The following is a 19,514-nucleotide window of genomic DNA, read 5'->3' on the forward strand; positions in this document are numbered from 1 at the left end:
ATGAGATATCAGACCAGCAAGAACTGAAACTCAGGCTCCTGACTACCAGTGCAGGTTCCTCTCTTTTCCACCCTGACTGGGATGCTTTACTGATAGGGTGAGACAGGCAGGGGCTGGGGAGTGGCCGGGAGTGGACTCCTTCACAGTGCTTGCCCAGCACTGTGAGTCCTCTAAGGGGTCTGCCTTGCCTTTTCAAGAGAAAGAACCATCCCATTCAAAATAGAAACCCTCTCCCAGGGAACATATCCAAGAATAATTTTCAGAGGGCAAGTCACTTTGATTAATTCTTTTTATGTCATAAAACTGACGCCTGCCATTGTCCATATGGGAATACTCCCATTGCGCCGGAGCCAGAGAGAAGCAGAGAGAATGTTGACAAGCAGGAGTTACTATCCTCTAGAAACTCATGGGGCGGAAAACATGTGGTCACTTGGGTGATCCAGGTGAGGGAAGAGAATAGTAAGTTCTCTCTGTACCACAGCTACCTATGTCTATTTTCCTTCTGCTATCTCGTGCAGGAGTTAGCTCAACATCAGGTGGTGTAAGGAAGCAGTGATCTGTACATGTTTGGGGCCTTATGGAAGGATGGGCTAAGTATATATGGCATCGTTATAACAGAAAGAGTTCTCTGATCGTTACTAAAGTATTAGCCAAGCAACTGATGCCAACCAACATTAGCCAACTGAACAAACAGAAAACAACTGCATAAGTAATACCAGCACTGAAAAAAAAAAGCATTAAGTCCAGTGGTTCTCAAGCTGGGTTCCTCAGGGTTCCGTGGGGAGCCTGTAAAAGGGGGGAGATGCTCCAGATGAGTAATAGCTCCCACTTCTGTCTGCTTTGCATGTAGACTGCATGTGAACAAAGTATTTACATAAGATTTCATGTAAACAAAGGGTTCTGTGGCTTTAAAGGTGTTTCAAATCACTGGGCTGGTATAACCATCCTTTCCCATACAGGGAAATGAGCCTCAGAGGTGGGAAATGGTTTCTCTCCTCATAGTTGCACAGTTAGTGGCAGGGCCAGGATTAGGGCTGAGCCTCACGACTCTCTGCCTGGTGACCTCCAAGACGGACATCAGTCATCAACCAGGACTATCAACATCAGTTTGACCCTGTCACACACTGGACATTACTGTTGCCCAGCCACAGTTTCCCCAGCTGCTGCTCTTTGTGTGGGAAAGCCCTTCAGGTAGCTGGCTCAGAGTTGGCCACAAAAACTGTCTTCGCACCTCCCTTTTAGTGGACCCTTGACTCCACAGTCAGAAAGGATCAGCCCTGAACGTTAAGTGTCTGCTTTCCACTGCAGATGACAGATTCAACCTTTGATGACTTAAGCTGTGGCTTCAAAAAGGGAAGCAGGTACTAAGGCAATAGGCAGGACCCTGGGATCGCAGAGGCCTCTCGACCCTGAGGGAAATTGTTCCCAATCTTCCACTTAGAAACACCAGGAGAACGCCTGGATCCCAGAACCTTCCACTCCAGCAGGAGCTTGTCCAGGGGCCTGCACTGGGCCTGTCAAGAGGAGGGTACCTGGGACCATTCCTTCCTCTGGAAAGCTGTGGGATAGACAGCGTATTGCTAAGATCCCTTCCCATTCTACAACCCCAGGATAGTCCAGGAGCAGATCTTGGACCCAGGTACACACCTTAAAAATTGGAGCCTCTTTGCATTGGCAAACACCTTGGTGTTGGTGACTGTCCTTTGGCCAGGATGCCTTCTGCCGGCTGCCCCGGGGCTGGGTTCCCTCGTAGTGTCTGGCTGGATGCTGTGCAGATAGGGTAGGACCAGGTCTTACTGACTCTGGCCCCAGACTGGGTGTTCAGAGAGGCCAGGCTCTATTTTTGTCAACCTGTGCACACATGAACAATGGATTTTCTTACTCATGCAAACCCAACCAGAGGGAAAATGGTGAGAAAACCTGTGTTTCCTCTGACTCATTCAATCATCGAAAAGGAGGAGGTGGCAGGGAAGGGGGAAGTCAGACCAGTCTTTTGACTTGAACTGGGTGAGGGCAAGAAGGAAACTCTCCTCTTTCCTTTACTCTCCATAAAATGAGGTGACTGCAAAACCGAGAGAGCACAAACAACTCTCCTCTCCTGCAAACACCTTCCCCACCCTCCCACCTCCTCCCAGACCAGGCAGCCCCTGTCTCGGATTTTTAGGAGTGGATGGTAAAGCAGTGGTCCTCAAGGTCCTGCCTCCTGCCCATCACAGGGCCCAGCCCTCCTGTTTTCCTCTTTCCCTTAGAGAGGCAGGGGCCTGACAACTCAGCACTCTCCTCCTTCCCTCTCTCAGCAATAACATGTGACCCAGGGTGTGGGCAAGGTGCATGATCGTCAAGGACCATTTATGTGAAACCCACAGAGGGACTTTAGGCTGTGAGATGTGTGAGAGGTCATGGGGAACAGTGAAGAGAACCCCAAACTCAGGGTCCTGGACTTGAGGTCTGACTCTGCCACTTACTGGCAAAGGGCCAGTCACTTCGCCTTGTCAAGCCTCAGTTTTCTCTTCAGTCAAATGGAGAGTCTGACCAACTCTGTAAGACTGGGGTCAGCATTCAAAGAGATAATGTTAGCCCTGGCTGGGTGGCTCGGTTGGTTGGAGTATCGTCCTGTATACCAAAAAGGTTCAGTTCCCACTCAGGGCAAAAGAAAAAAGAAAAGAAAATACCAAAGGCTTTTGGAAAGTATTTTGCAAATATGAGAACTTTTTAGAAATTATTATCATCTAGGCCTATATAGACATAATATCAGTGCATTAAAGCTGGAAAAGATCCTATTTTACAATTGGGAAACTGAGGCCTGGAGAGAGGAGATGACTTACCCATAGTCACAAAGCTTGTTAATGGCAAAGGATCCACACAGACCCCAGAAAGGGGGAGGGGTTGGGAGTAGACTGGGGATGCTATTTTAGTATCAAACATTTTACCCTCTCTGTCCACTAAGCAAACTCCTATTCATCCTTCAAAATCCCACTCAGATGTGACCTACCATGTAAAGCTTTCTCCCCACAGCACCACTGGACACTTAGGGCTATGCAGTAAACTGATGCTCTTCTAGTCATTAGCACATGTGTACACATGTGTGTGCTAGATATGTAAACTAATCAGCGAGACCCTACCCTTGAGATGCTGGGGTCCAAATCCTGTCTCAGTTGCCCTAACAGCTGTACACTCAAGCTGTGGTTTCTATATACAATGGGTCAGGGAGGGTTGTAGGGTCCTGTACCCAGCTCTTCCAACTCCAAGCCCAGGCTCTTCAACCCCACAGCTTGGCAGTTGGGCTGTACTCTCTGCTGGGTCACCCCAAGCCCTCTGCAGAGCTGCTCTGGAATGCAGCCTGCCCACCGCCTGCCCTAGGGGCTCTCCAAATGGATGTGGCCCATGAGGCCCTCTGAGCCCACTCCCTATGGTCATGCCCCCCCTCACGTCCTGTGAGGTCTCCCCATATCCTGGTTCCCAGACTATAATTACGACCTACCCAGGGTCACACCAGGGTGAGGGTCATTAATCTCAGGAATCTATCTCCCTCCTGAGAGGAGAATAACTTTTAGACAAGGATGGTAGTGGATAAAGACAACTTTACATCATATGTCAGGTCAGAAGGACATGTCCTGAAGGGCTTGTAATTCCACTTTGAAAACAAACACAGTCCCCCCGCAATTGTGTCCTAAATTATCTTAGTGACACTGGAATTTAAAAACACCCTAAACCCACAACAAACAAGCCACCCCATAAAGACTGAAGCAGGGCTGCGAGCTCTGCACTGTGAGAAGGCAGTGCGGGGGGGCTTGGGGAGACAGCAGCCTGGTCCTGAAGGAGGTTCTCGCAGGGCCCAGGGCCAGCAGCTCGCTTGGACCCACCCAGGGTGGGCCAGGCTGTCCATGAATAAATAGGCAGCCACACCAGCAGATGGGATGGGCTCATTTGGAGACTGGAGCTGGGCTCCAGTCTCAGACACACACACACACCTCCTTTGTGGCTCCGCTTCCAGGGCAGGGCTCGGCAAAGGGAAACCAAAGGCGCCTGGCCCCAGAACACTGAGCCAGTGTTCCTCCCACTTAGGGAAAACCACAGACCAGCGGGGATCTAAGGCCGCAGCCCAGGCGGACTGAAGGAGCTGCTGTGTTCAGGTAGACACCGAGAGGCCCCAGGCCCAGAGGAGGCCGGTGCAGGGGGAGGCAGGGCTGCTCTCAGGGTGCCCTAAAAAAGAAACCTTTCTTCCAGGCCAGGCCAGGCCAGGCCCCAGCCGCCCCGCTAGACCACAAGGCCACATTCATGGGAGTGAAGTGCTCCCGTGCCCAGCCAGCCCAGGTTCAAGCACAGCTCTGCCATTACCTCCCGGAGCCTGCACATAGTCAACTCTTGTTATTTGCAGCAGCTACGTGAACACTGAATCAGTGAAAATGGAACAAGTGCTCCTAGGGGTTAGGTTCCTACAAGCCTCTGATTACAACATTTTCATCAGCCAATCAATACGCAGCCTTGCTTTAGGTCTGTTTGTTTAAAGACACCTCATTTAATGCATGTTGTTGATTCATTGACATTGAACTCAGCCGACAGCCCTGTCACTGATGCCTGAACGAAGTTTATCTAACACGCATTTTCTCCATAAGGCACAGCACAGCCGTCTTACCTTAGCAACACTAGGCAGCACTTCAGCACCACGCTTGAGGGTCACTTAAAACAGCAGAATCACCCACAAACCCCCCTGAATGTGAAAAACTAAAAAGACACATTTACAGTATGAGCGGAAACGAGGGGGAGGGACATCTTGTTCAACCTCAGGGGCCAACCCACATTGTCAACACTCGGTGTCCGCAAATGATCGTGAAACCGCTGTCAGTATTGATGGGGGGTGGGTGTGGGTGGGTGAGATGATACATTTTCACAAGTAGGCAAATTTGCAGATACAGAATCTGCCAAAAATGAGGACTGACTGTGTTCTAGGGTTATTGGGGAGGGGGGTTAAATGAAATAATGCATGAAGAGTAGGTAGCATAGCAATAGCTCAGTCATATTTCTATTACTTGCTGAACATAGCGGACTGGACACCTTTGCCATTCCCTCTGTTGAAATGCCTCTTCCTTGTGCCCCCCCCCCACCCACCCAGTGACGCTCAGAGGCTCAGAGCCGAGGGTTTCCAGTTCGCCTGGGGCTGGGTTTTAATCACGGCGCTTCCTTTGCCAGCTGGGAGCCCTCAGGCTCAGTTCCTTCTCCTTTCTCCCCATCTCATCTCCAGCTTTGCTTTCCCCCCCTGCTCACCAGCAGCTGAAGGCTGTGTTTAATAGAAGTGACCAGAAGAGACCTGCCTCCTGTCCCCTCCCCCAGGTCTGCAGGCCCTGCTGTGTAGGTGCCTTAACTGCCTTCCTTCTGCCCCCCTGCCCCCATCAGGTTCCTCAATTTCTCCTCCATTAGCTCATCTCCTTACCAGATCATACCCTAGCTTTGAAATCGCTCCCCAAATCCCACGGGGTGGAAAAGAGTAAACTAGAGCATCATGGGTCCTCATCCCACCTGAACCCCCATCCTGGCCCTCCACCCAGTGAGTCTCTCCTTGAGACACTTGCTTAGCTGGGCTCCTGGGACGTCACCCTCCTGTTTTCCTTCCACCTCCCCAAGAGCGATTTCTCAGGCTGGTGCTGCCTCCGGCGCCCTCCCTCAGCTCGCAGTGTTGCCAGACGTAAGCGGCATTGATGTGAGAGGAGCACATTGACTGGCTGCCTCCTGCACACGCCTCCGGAGCCGGGGATCGAGCCTGCAACCCAGGTACGTGCCCCTGGCCCGAATCGAACCTGGGCCCCTTCAGTCCCCGGGCCGACGCTCTAACCACTGAGCCAAACCAGCCAGGGCAAGCTCATAGCTTTAAATCCCATCACACGCCGATGCCTCCCAACCTGGACCTCTCCCCTGACCCCCAGACTATCGTCTCCAGTCTCTGGTGGAGGAAGTTTATTGGGGAGTGTCTTAGGGATCAACCCCAAGACAGCATGAGGCAGGCAGGATGGTGCAGAGAGAGAGAGAGAAACTGAGGCAGTGTCGGAGGCCTTAGCTGATCCCACAGGCCCTCTGGAGACAGGATGGCCTTTCAGAGTTGCCCCAAAAAGAGGCAAGGGGGCAAAACTCTGTACCACCACATGGACCAGTCGTGGGATAAGGCTGCCCCAAGGAAGGTCTGTGACCTTGGGCCAGGCAGCTCCTGTCCCCTGGGGAGGGTTAGCTGCAGGGGCACTTTCTGCGGACAGGAGGATGAGGGCCTCCGACTACGGCCCGTCTGGACCTGGCACACCACAGCATGTGGGTGTCTTCACCTCAGCCTCCAGCAGGCCTCTCGGGCAGCATATCCATAACAGAACTGCCAAATACCTCTCCAAACCCGCTACCTCCCCTGGTCCCCACCCCCCAGCTCAGCAGATGGCCCCAACATTCACCCAGGCCCTCAGGTGAGAACCTGGACTATCCTCTATGACTCTCTTGCCTCTACCCATAGGCAAGTCCTGTCAGCTCCAACCCACTTCCTCTCCCCACCTGCCTGTCACCATCCTGCCTGTCACCGTCCTTGACCAAGCTGCCACCATCCCTTCCCGAGGCGAACACACAGCCAGCCGCCTAACCGATCACCTTGATTCACACAGGCGCACACCCGAGGGATCGCTTCAAAACACCCAGCGGGTCTTGTCACTTTCCAACTGATCACCTTCAGGCGGCCTCATGACCCCCTGGGTGAGCCCCAGACTCCTCCCCCGGCTCTCAGGCACCTCTGCCCCATCCTCCTGCCAGTCCCCGCTCTCCATCACTCACCAGCCGCCGTGGCCTTCTTGCCACCTCTCAAGCCAGCCAGGCACTTTCCCACCTCAGAGCCTTTCCACTTTCTTGCTTTTTGCCCGGTCCCCACCTTCCCGGGGCTCCATCCCTCCCCCATCACGCTCCCAGATCCACTCGCCTTTCTTCCTTCAGAGCCCTTCTCTCCTCCGTATTTACATCGCTGCTGATTTTCCTGTTTACAGTGCACCTTCTCCCTTCAGAACAGATCCCTGAGGGAAAGGACCTTGTCTTCTGGGGCAGGAGGGGCTGCGGTGCTCCACACACAGTGCTGGGTGAGGGCACAGCTGAGCCTCCTCAGGGGACTGGGACTCACCCTGAGGTAGGTGTGAGGACGAGATGAGCAGCGAAGGGCACTTTTTTGGTGATTATCACGACTCCGCGTGCATGGCCAGCTCCCAGTGCTGGCCCCACCCGGGGCACAATCAGCTGCTCCCTCCCCAGGTTCCCCGGAGCCAGGGCAGCTGGAACATTCAACACAGCACTACAGTGGTTCTTTCTTTCTTCCTTTTTTAAATCCTCACCTGGGGATATGTTTATTGATTTTTAGAGAGGAAGGGAGAGAGATAGAGAAACAGTGATGTGAGAAACATCCATCAGTTGCGCCCTGTATGCGCCCCGACCATACGTAGATCGAACCCGTAACCTAGGTCTGTGCCCTGACTGGGAATTGAATCCACCGCCTTTTGGTGTATGGGACGGTGCTCCAACCCACTGAGCCACTTGGCTGCACAGTTGTTCTTTATTTAAAAAAAAATGTTTTATTAATTCTCACCCGAGGATATTTTTTCCATTGATTATTTTAGAGAGAGTGCAAGGAAGGGAGGGAGAGGGGTAGGGAAACATCCCTGTGAGAGAGACAAATCGATTGGTTGCCTCCTGCATGCACCTGGGAATGAACCTGCAACCCAGGTACGAGCCCTTGACCAGGAATCGAACCCGAGACCCTTCGGTGTGTGGGCCACTGCTCTACCACTGAGCCACACTGGCCAGGGCTGCACAGTGGTTCCTTATGTGTCTGTCCCCTCCACAGGCTGAGCTCCTCCAGGTGGACATACCTCCACCCTCCTTGTCCTGGCCCCAGGGTGGCACACTCAGCCAAGGACGGTCTGGGGAACTGACTCTCCTGCTTCGTGACTCAGCATTTGAGGGCTTAAGCCCAGGCACTTCACCACCGGACCAGGCTGCCTACTTCTGGATACAAGGCCACACCTAGCCTGCAGCGCTCACTGCCAACTTAGGCACCAGGCAAAGGGCCTGCCAACTGGACAGTAACAGAGTGGTGGCTCTCATCGTCGCACCTGGCACCGAGAGCTTGGGTAACTGCTTCTGTCAACATCAGACTGTCACCCAGCACCTCCAGCCTGGCTCATTGGCTCCTGTCAAGACCTGCATGTGGCAGTACTGAGGACACGGCTACCTCTCTCCCCTCTGAAGACCTGACTTTTGAGGCTGGGCTCCACCACTTAGCTGGTGACCCTGGGCAACCTGTTTAACAGCTGAGCCTCAGCTCCATTAACTGTAAAGTGGAGGTAATAATAGTATCTATCTCATGAGTATCTCTCATTCGGGGTGGGGGCCGAATGGGGTAAGGTCTCTAAAGGGCTTGGCTCCCAGGACCTCAATATATATATGCTGTTATTACTACTCTGGCAATGAGTTATTGTGCAAATATTACAATACTGGGCCCTTTTTAAAAACTCCCATCTCCCACAGACATACTTTTTTCACACATGATTTTAAAACATTTGCTTCAGCTTTTATCATGGGTTAAAAGAAATATGGAGAGTGTCTATATTTAAACACAATAAAATTGATTTTAAGAAATAAAAATTATATAGAAAACTCATCTACTATGTGGCCGACTGTCTCCTCTATAATGACCCTCCCCATAAACTCCTGTCAGGTTCAGGGGTAAGAATCCTAAAAGTTCATTTACCTCTCTGAACCTCAATGTTCACATCTGTGAAATGGAGATAAGAGTACCTACCACACAAGACTGTTATAAAGACCACCCAAAAACACATTGCAAACATCTAGCAGAGTGGGTGGTGCATAGTAGGAGCTGAAGAAGTGTTAGCCCCTATCCAACCCCACCCCAGCCCATCAGCTATGTACCTGCTTCCCTCCGTTGGATCATGAAAGCTCTGGATCACCCCTTCCCCTCTGCCAGGCCTGTAGAAGCCCAAAGATAAGCTTATTCCCCAACTGTGGTTTTCTGGGCCCGATAGTTGGGCTCCTTCTGCTTCCCTATTTGTTTTTTGAACTCTGGCCTTTGTCTTAATGGTGTGAGGGCACCCTGTGCCTCTCACTGTGAGTACCTCCAGGCCTCTGAGGTATCGAGTAGCAGAGCACCAATCGCCCTTCCAGAAATGAGTGAGCCAAGAGGGTAGACCGGCTGGAAGAGGCTGGTGTCTGGCCTTGGGTGCTGGGTCTGTGCCCTGCACTCACGAGGCAGGTGCTGGAGGATGCCAGGAGGGCTTTCCAGGTTTGGGAAACTGCTTTTGGTCTCTGATGCCCCAGGGAGGTTACAACCACTTTGGCAGTAGTAGTGGTAGTGTGACCTCTGAGAAGGTCAGGAAGTCACATGAGCCTGGAAGGGCCCCTCTGCCTCTGTGGCAGCCACGTGGTGTAGTTGAAAGGGCTTTTAGGCAGTCGGTGGAGGTTTACATCCCAGCTCTACCATTTAGTACATAAGTCAGCTCAGGAGAACCACTTCTCCCACCTGTCCCCAAGCTCCCCATCTCAGAGCTGCTGAGAGGGCCAAATGAGGTAACATTTGCTTCGCTTTTAGTTGGGCCTGGTAATTGCTATTAATGTCATTATGCCAGGCTGCCTTACAGATGGACATGCAGAAACTATAAGCAACACAGACATTAGAATAATAAGGATTCTTTTCTTTTTTTAATGTCTCAAGAGAGGCCTTTCCTTATACCCCAAGTCAAAATTATTTCCCCTAGATATCACCTAGCTTCTTCATACCATCACCATTCATCAGGAATTGCCTGTTTGTATGACTGGCTGATGGCCTGGAAACCCAACCTAGACTGAAAGCTCTAGGAGGGACCCCAGCACTGTACCCAGCCCATAGTGAGCACTAACTACTAGGTGAGCTAATGAATGAAAGTATCAGGGCACAGCCTCTACCAGCACCCAGCCTGGTGCTACATGCACAACACTGCATACATCTAATACTCATGACAAGCTGAGAAGTAATCAACAGAAAAATTAACACTAGGGGCTTACTCTATGCCAGGCACTGGTCTAGGAGTTCTACAAATATTAGCTCATTTAATCCTTCACAGTCCTACCAGGTAGATGTGTACACATCTGGACTTTCTGTAAAGCTAATGAAGCTTAAACTTCTAGGACGCTCGAGTGCTCCGGAGGGGCTGCACCAGTGTGCTCACTTGGTCACGTGTTGTGTAAAATTTGCAAAAGTAGGATACACTGGGATCCTTTACCTTCAAGATAACTCCACAAGTTGTAAGAGCTTTGGGTCCCACAACATCTGGTCCCACCACAGTATGCACCTACTCTCCCCATTTCACAGAAGAGAAAGCTGAGGCTCAAAAAGCTTAAGTAACCTGCCAAAGCCCTTTCTACTCTGCCACAGGCCTCTCAGGTCTAGCTAGGCACAGGAGCCCTGGACAGCAGTGATATGTGTCTCCCCAAGGGTAGCTTTTCAGTTCTGTGTTCTGAGCTGAGGGAGGGAGGAAAGAAAGCAAGGAGGGAAAAAGAAGCTCTGAAAAGAAGGGTCCCAGGTTCAGAGCCCTGAGCCCCAGCTATTTGGCATCAGAATCCTGGTTAATCTGACCATCTCCTCCCCCACTCCACCCCCTTGTGACCCAAATCTACTGTGTGCCTTTCCAACTCCTGAAAGCATTAAGTACAAACTGCAATGAGCCAGCCCAGCTCACCCCAAATAAACCTGCTCTCTTCCCCTTCCTCTTCCTGGGCCCCTCTGCAGGGCCTAGCCCGTCCCTAATACCAGGCTAGGGCAAACAAGAGCTGGCACGTTCTGCCCTCAAGGGCAGCCCTCCCTCGCTGTTTTGCAAAGGGCCAGTTTCAGCTGCCCTGGCATTCAGTTACCTTCATTAGAATGGGCCCCGAGAGCTGCCGGGCACTGACCGCTCAGGGCAGATTCTATCGCAGCAGGGCTGAAAGAAGAGAAAAAGCCTGGTAATGGAGCTGCCTGTCCCCAGGCCACGGGGAGGGAGCGGTGGGGGCAGGGGGAGGCGAGTGCAGTGCCCTCCACAGGCTCAAGGGCCTCCCTCAGTTCCGACGGCCTGCTTGGGTGGTGAGTGACAGCCAGATGCTTGTACAAACCTTCCATCAGAACTGCTTGGAGAGAATTAAGTGACAGAGAGACAGACTTGGGGTAGGGTGGGGAGGAACAGCTTTCTTTTTTTTTTTTTAAATCTGATTTTAGAGAGAGAGGAAGGGAGGGAGGGAGACAGATAGAAACATCGTTGACCATCGGCTGCCTCCTGCACGCCCCCTACTGGGAATCGAGCCATTGACCTCGGTGCATGGGTCAATGCTCAACCACTGGGACACACCGGCCAGGCAGGAACAGCTTTCTGGATTCTAGAAAACTAACGGTTTAAGGACACCTGGCCTTAATGCTCTTCCCCAGACAAGGAAGTGTCCTTGTTAATACAAGGACCAGAGAACCGCTGCTTGAAGATATTCTCTTAGACCAAAACAGAGATTTTAAGTGTAATTTCTTCCAGAAAATGAAAATAAGCATTGAGTATGTGGACATTGGCATAATAAAAGTCAAGCTTTGGAGATGAGAGTGGCCGTGTCCCCTGCAGCCTCTGTCCCTATTAGGACTTTTGGGGCACAGAGAAGCCAAGCTGCAGTGACACGGTATGGCCCCCTGGTTTCCAGAGACTCTGCCTCCCTGGCGAACAGAGCTGGGAATTGATCCTAACCCCAGAGTGCATGAGCACGTGTGTGAGTGTGTGAGTGTGCGAGTGAGTGTGCAAGTGAGGGGAGCAGTGGGGCGGGCTTTCCTGCCAGCCCACAACCCACCGGCTGGGCTGCAAGCGGCCAGCAGGAGCGGGGAGGCTGCAGACGTCGGGCAGGGGTGATGTGGGTCAGGGTAGAAATCCCAACCAACTTTGCTACTTAGTGGCTGTGTGACCCTGGGAAAATCTTTTAACCTCTCTCAGCGTAACTTTCTCAGCCTATAAAATGGGCATAATAATAGCGGGCGTTTATATAGTCCTTACCATGCACTATTACTAACCTAAGCACGTTATTTGTACTAACTCTGAAAGGTTAAGGTCGGTGGTGCTCGGGCAGGCTAAATAGCCACCTCAGACGGGTGAATAAAGAAAAGTTAAATTTATTAAAAGGGGATGGGGAATCCAAAGGGAAGGGCTACACAGCACTGAGCCAAAGGGTATTGGGTCTGTGATGGCAGCAAAAATGTACTTGGGACAGTGAAACAAGAAAGAGCACAGAGGAAGCAACAGGAGAGCCCAGGCCGGGCTGCTCTGGCTCCCTGAGGAGTCAGAGAACCAGACAGGTTCCAGGACCTTGGAGACAGGTTCAGGGAGTAAGCCAGGGACAAGCTGCTGCTGCCCATCACACCCCTGGTTGCAAGTCTCCTGGGGTCCCCTCCGAGGGATGGAGATGGCACTGGCGGCTCCCCTGGGGGGGAGGGCACACTGGGTCCTTTGTCCTGAGTGTATTTATCTCTTCCTTGCAGGTGGGCATCTTAGGGGAGGTCTCAGGGGAGTATCTCAATAGAATATTCATCAGCTTTCCAGGTGAGCTCTTTCAGGGTCGTGGTCTCCACTGATTGGTGGGTGCCAGGCTGGGGCTCATTAGTCAATGTGTCTGGTCCTGAGGCAGCCACGGCGCCACTAGTCTGGTTTCGCTGCTTATATGGGCCTGGAGCTGAAATACAGCTGAGGCCTAGATGGTATCTTTAGAGAGGAACGCTCAGGGGGCCTAAACCGCATGACCAGCGATATGCTAGGGGAGGAAGTTTCCCCTGCGGACAAGGTTCTTGTCTTTCCAGTTTCGCCCCTTGCAAGGCATCCGGGCTTCCTGCCCTGGTGAGTCTCTGTACCCTAGTTTCTGTACCTGGCCCACCTAACAAACTCATTTAGCCCCCATAACACCTTAGGAGGAAGGCATCACTACTCACCTGCAGGGGAGGAAGCAAAGGCACTGACAGGTGAAGAAACGTGCAGAGGACGCACAGCTAGAAGTGGCAGATGTGAGACTTGGTCCCAGGCCACCTGGGCCCAGGGTACATGTGCTTGTCCACGATAGGACATCGCCTCTGTCGCCTTTATCTGAGACCTAGTTGTTGGGGGTGCCTGAAAGGTGATGCTTTAAATGAAAGTAGATTCTTCAGGGGCAGGAGAGGTGAGAAGAGGCCCACAGCACAGGCCTTGGGCTTTGGGACCAGTGAGGAGAGCCCACAGCAGCGATTCCAGGACTTTGGTCAGGATCAGCTAAGGATGCAGATCCCTAGGTCCACCCCAGAGGCTGAGTGGTCACTGGGGCCCAGGGATCTGCATTTCACACAAAAGCACTGGCTGCGGGGGGTGAGGATTTCGGAGCACTCCCCCCAGTTCCTTCCTGGCTGCAGCCATCATAGGAGGCAAAGGAAAGACCTCTGACCCCAGGGCCAGGAGAAGCAGGTTCCAGCAGCCCTGACTCACCCTTGGGGAAGTCCTTGGCCCTCTGCGACCTCAGTTTCCCCATCTGTAAGGTGAAGGTGCTGTACCTGACAGTCTCCATAGCCCTGTCCTCTGAGACACTGATTCTCTGCTCTCCCGTTTCTCTGCTCTCTGTAACCAGGCAGCAGAGCTGAGGTTTCCCCTCGACTCTGGGCTCCCAGAGAGGGAATAAAAATAAAACAGCCTGAGAGCAGCAACTGCTCTGTCGTGAGTGGGCCCACGCCAGAGGAAGAGCGCCACCAAATGTGGCCAGCACGGCCAACCTGTGCTGCTTGATCAGCCCAGGAAGCTGGGGAGCCCCCACAGTGCCAGGCAGGTCTCCTCACAGCCACCAAACACACACGGGACTACACTGAGTCTGTGCATCTGGCAGAGGAGAAAGGCATATGTTGGCTGCCTCTGGCCGGGGAGGTTCACGGTGTTCCTGCTGCAGGGGCCTGAGATGCCGGGGCCAGCTGAAAACCGGGCCTCCTGCGTCCATGCCACATGACGCCGAATGCCCTCGGAAACCCCAGCTAACTCTGATCGAGTGCCCACCATGTGCCAGGCACTGCTTGGGGCTCCTTCACCTTCTTTATCTCTCTCAGTCTGCACACCAACCTTCAGTGCCGTTGTGCCCAGTTTACAGATAAGGAAACTGAGGCCCAGAGAGGATGCAGGTCAGTGTGAGGCAGCACAGCCGACAGGTGGCAGGGCTGGGGCTCAGACCTAGCCTGCCTGGAGTGCCTGGCTCACCGCTTCAGTGTTCATCGCAGAATGGGATGAAGCTCAGTGGTAACAATGTGTTAACACTCCAGGCTTGGATGGATTAATCTCTACTGGCTTCAGGGACAGCGTGCTGGAGTCCTGAGCCAGCAACCAGCCAAGGCACAGTGGAGGAAGCATACTGACCAAAACCCAGCCGAGGTTTTGGTTTGAGGACCAGGGCTGGGCAGAGGTCCAGAAAGGAGAAGTTTCAAGTAGATGGTGTGGAGGGAGCAACTCTAAGAGCCTGGGAGTTGTTGTCAGGAAAATAAGTCCTGGTCAGGCTTTGCAACCAGCCAGTGGGACCGTGGGACAGTGCCCTGTTGTTCCTGGGCCACCCTGGGCCAGTTCCAAGGCCTTAAATGCTTCCCTGCACATTTCCAAGTGCCTGCTCCTGATCCGTGGCTCACCCATCCGTGCACTGGCCAGCAGCCACCTTATCGGTCCAGTGATAAGACCGAGAGCAGTGATTCCCAAATCTCTGTGCAGTAAAATCACCTAAGGAGCTCTGACCAGGTAGCTCAGTTGCCAAGATTGCCAAGATTGTGGGTTTGATCCCCGGTCAGGGCACATACAAGGATCAACCAATGAATGCATAGATAAGTGGGACAACAAATCGATGCTTCTCTCTCTCCCATCCTCTCTCTAAAAAAATAAAAGTAATAAAGTAAAAAAATAATTAAAAAATCACCTGAGGAGGTTTTGAAGCTCTCCATGTCCAGGCCAAACTTCATATCAATTAAATCTGGATCTGGGTGTGGGACCCAGGCATCAGTGTTTTTAAAGTTTACAGGGTGGAGAGCCAGGGACTTGCAAGAGCGTGGCTCAGGCTTTAATGAGCATATGAGTGAGCCGCCCGGGGTCTTGTTAATGCAGGTTCGGGTTCAGTGGGTCTGGTTGGCCTGGAATGCTGCAGCTCTAATAAACTCCCAGGTGGTCTCCACGGTCCGCACTCTGAACAAGCAGGACTGAGGGTGTTGGTAACCAGCTCCCACGGGTGCCCTTGAGGAGAAAGAAGGGTTCCCCAGCCAAGTCTCACAGCCCTCTCTGACCATCCCGAGGGATGTGAGCATAGTAAACTTGGAGGAATCCTGCACCTGCTTATTTTGTCTGAACCTCGTGGAGGCCCTTAGCTGTGTGGAGGCCCTTAGCTGTGTGCTTCGGGGACTGCTGAGGGGCTGTGGGGAGGAGGGAGGCGTGACCTGGATGGAAGCGTGACCTGAGTCAAAGGGGGGCCCAGGCCCAGGCTTCTGTATGCCTGTGTGCCTGGCCCTCGGTGGGTGGCAAAAGGCCTTAGGTAATTATCAGACAGGTGCTGCTGTGGGGCTGTGAGGGGTGGGGGGCAGTGGGTTGGGTTCCAAGGGAGGGTCCGTGGATGATGGGGGTCCATGGGCTGTGGGGGTCTGTAGAGGGTGTTGGTGGGGGGCCATGCATGAAAGGGCTATGTGTATGGGTGGTCATGGGTGGGGGCTGTGGGTGGGAGGGGACTCTGTACGTGACAGAGACACAGTTCACAGCAATGTTGTTCTTATTAGTCACATGTGATAACTCCTGCAAAATGATTTCTTAAAAACTCACAATTTTGTTTCTGTGAAAAAACAGCCCCAGAGAAAAAGCCACCTGCTACCGTGAGCCATGGAAGGTGGGAGAAAATGAAGAGGTCCAAGAAATTAATGGTTCTCTGCCAGAAGACAGATGCAAACTAGCAATATTTCCAGGCGCCTGCGCTCCCAGGGCTGTCGCCCTGTCAGTGTCCAGCACATCCTAACGAATGCCCAGGCTCTCCTTTACCCCCGAGGCCTCACGGGGGACCTGTGTCCACCTGTCCTGAGCACCCTGAAGGCTCTGGGGACCCCAAGAGGTTGCAGTAAAGTGACAACCCCTCACCTCCCCATGCCTCGTAGAGAACAATGGGGATGCCCCACAGGGACACTAGTCACCCTCCCAGTCAGGCAGAGGTATGGGGCCATGGGGGAGGGGTCCTTGCGGAAGGAGGAAGATGCTTCCGGTGGGGAGAGAGGGTGGGAAAGGCTCTGGGGTGGCAGGTGAGCTGTCCCCAGAGTGATTAGTGCTGCAGATGGAGCAGAGGGGAATGCCAGGAGAGAGAACACAGGCAGAGGCCTAGAAGCAGGAAGGCAGGCAGTGCTGGGGAAATCCTGGGGGAACCAGCCAAGCTACAGAAAGGCCTCTGTCAAAGTGACCTGCACTCACTTACTTAAACACCCTCCAGGACACTGGGGGACAGATGGAATAAGAGGCAGTGTCCGAACTCCTAAAGCTCGGTATCTAGTCATAAAGAAAACTATAACCTGATGGGTAAGCATTTTACCCTCATTTTACAGGTGAGGACACTGGCCCCACAGAGGGTAAGTGATGTGCCCAAGACCTTGTGACACCTCCATCTCGGAGGCAGGACTCCACTCCCAGGGCCCTGCACAGCTGCAGGGAACCTGCAGACAGCCCTGGCAGCTGGCTAAGGGGAGGAGGGACCTGGAGGAGGGCAGGCCTGCAGACTTGACCCACAGGATGGCTGCTGCAGGAGATACCACAGGTGGCAGATTGGACAGGAAGTCAACAGAGAGGCTCTTGCAAAAGTCAGACAACAATGATAAGGGCTGGGACAAGGACTGTCATGCTTGGTTGCACAGGTTGTGCTCTGCACACTCCCAGAGGTGCCGTTCCCATGGGTTATGATAAGAATAGTGCCCCTACCCTGGCCGGTGTGGCTCGGTTGGAGCATCACCTGTGCCCTGAAGGGTCACGGGATTCATGCCCAGTTGGGGAGCATACGGAAGCACCTGATTGATGTTTCTCTCTTTCCCACCCCCTTCTTCTAAAATCAATAAAAAAAAATAAAATCCTTGGGTGAGGATTGAAAAGAAGAAGAATAGTGCCCTCGAAGGGTGGAGCACAGTGACCCTGGCTGGTAGACAAGGGACAAGACTCACTCAGGGCTGTGGGCAGCCACATCCTTCTGGTCCCTGTGTGACAGCTGTTGACCAGACCCCACACTGTTATCACAGAGCCACATTCTGCTTCCTCTGAGGCAGACAGGGCAGCTCTGTCTCAAATAGGTTTCACACCGCACCCTGAGCTGCCCCAGAACCAGTGGGTTTCGCTTTTCCATAACAAAGATGCTGGTGCCTGGAGGGTCCCAAGGGCAAGGACAACTGTTATGCTTCCTCCGCCTCTCCCTGGAGGCCTGGAGGTGCCGCAGAAGGCCTGCAGCCCAGCAGCTGGCTCGTCTCTCCTTGATGCATTTCCCAGGCTCCTTTTCTGAGGACCCCCTTCCTGAGGAACACCTTTTGACCACCCACACAGCCCCACATTGGGGACTCTGTGCCACCTGCCTCCTCCACCTGACCAAAGGCTTTGGTTTTGGGGCCGTCTATGTCCAGGTCACTGCCCATGTTCAGGGTTCCAAAACCTGGTAGGGATGGGCCAGGGGAATTCTGCTTCCATGCCCAGTCCAGGACTCACACAGCTCCTGAAATACTTAGTTTCGTTCCTCTGGGTAAAAGATTGTCCTCTAGCAATGCAGATGCTCTGATAACTTGTCTCTGAAGCTATGAAAACCCTTCAGGGTAAACGAGTCCTGGTCCTTTCTCCCAGGCTGCTGGGGTAAGGGAAGTGGGGAGAGGCCAGGAAACCTGAAAAGCCTCAGGAAAAGTGGACAGAGCTGGCTATTAAAGCTATCTGGCATCAGGCAGGGGCAGATTAAAGTCTTGGCTCCCACACTGTAGTCCTGAGACCTTGGGCAAGCGACTTAATTGCTGTCTTGAGCCTCAGCTCTCTCATCAGTAAAATGGGTATAATAGTACCTACCTGGCAGGATTAGTCTAAGTAGACGGGATGGGAGTGGGGTAGTGATTAGAGATCTGACAAGTAAAGTACCTGTCTGTGGCTGACATTCCATCTGCCCCCCCCGCCCCCCGCCCTGTGTCTGACTCCTGCTGAGACCTGGGTCCAACTGGAAGGACTAGAGATATCAGAAGGCCAGAGAGAGATGGAGAGATGGGGCGGGGGAGAGAGGAAGGGAGAAAGATGGAATAGACAGGGACAGTGATGGAATCAGAGACATGGGCAAAGAGAGTCAGAAAGAGACACATAGAGAGAGACAAAAAAAAGACAGAGAGAGAGAGAGGGCACAGGCGGAGGAAGAGAGAAATTGAGAGAGAAGGTCCAGGCAGCAGGAAGGGCGCGGTCAGGAACCAACACTTCCCACCCTCCAAATTCCCACTTTTTGCCTTGAACTGCTGGTCCCTACCACCTACCAGAACAAAGTGCTTGTCAATCAAACTGCGATTAAGCTTTTCCTGTTCCCTCAGGTCTGCGATCCTTGCCTGAGCCAGCATTCAGCCCCCTCTTAGCAGCTCTCTGAGCATAGGCTGGCCTTGGAGTAAAATCTCCTCTGGCCCACTCCATGGACCAAGCCACCAGGTCATCCCACTTCCCCACACAGCTCTTCCCAGCCTCGTTTGTTCTTCCCTGCAAAGAAAAGCCCGTTAGCCTAACCCGAGAAGCTTCAAGATCTTCCCAGGCCAGCAGAGCTCTCTCCCTCTTGCAGTGGTCCCTGCCTTGGAATCGAACCCCAGGACCCTTCAGAACCCCGGGGCCCTTCAGAACCCCGGGACCCTTCAGAACCCCGGGACCCTTCAGAACCCCGGGACCCTTCAGAACCCTGGGACCCTTCAGTCCACAGTCAGCCGCTCTAACCCTGAGCCAAACCGGCGAGGGCTCCTTCCCCGCCTTGGGACAGCACCTCCTTATGATCCAAACTCGGTTCTGTTGTTGTTGACATCTGTGAAATTATTTACAATAAGACATTCACAGTTGAACTATTAAAATGAAAATAAACCATTCAGATAAAGGAGGTAGATAACTAAATTGAAATCTGTCGATTTGCCTTTGGCACTAAGTTTTCTAACGACCAAGACAAAGATGAAGCAAGGAGTGGTTATGCTACAGTTCTTATCTGATGAGAAAGGACATCATCTCACCAGGAAGGACCTTTTTTATGATGCAAAAATCCCCAAAAGAATGTATCTGACCAAAATGTACAAGAAGACGGCAAATCGGATAAGATTTCCAGCAGCAATTTGAAGGAAGCTGAACTATTCTGCTTAGTGCTGCCTTACCCTGAGGCAGGGAAATAAAGACAAAATGGGCCTCCGTGGAGAAGGTTTTGCAAGAAGGTAAAAGAAAACACTGCTTTGTGACATGGAACTTGGTATCAGGGAG

This window comes from Miniopterus schreibersii (genome assembly GCF_964146895.1).
Source record: "Miniopterus schreibersii genome assembly, chromosome: 16".
NCBI lineage: Eukaryota > Metazoa > Chordata > Mammalia > Chiroptera > Miniopteridae > Miniopterus > Miniopterus schreibersii.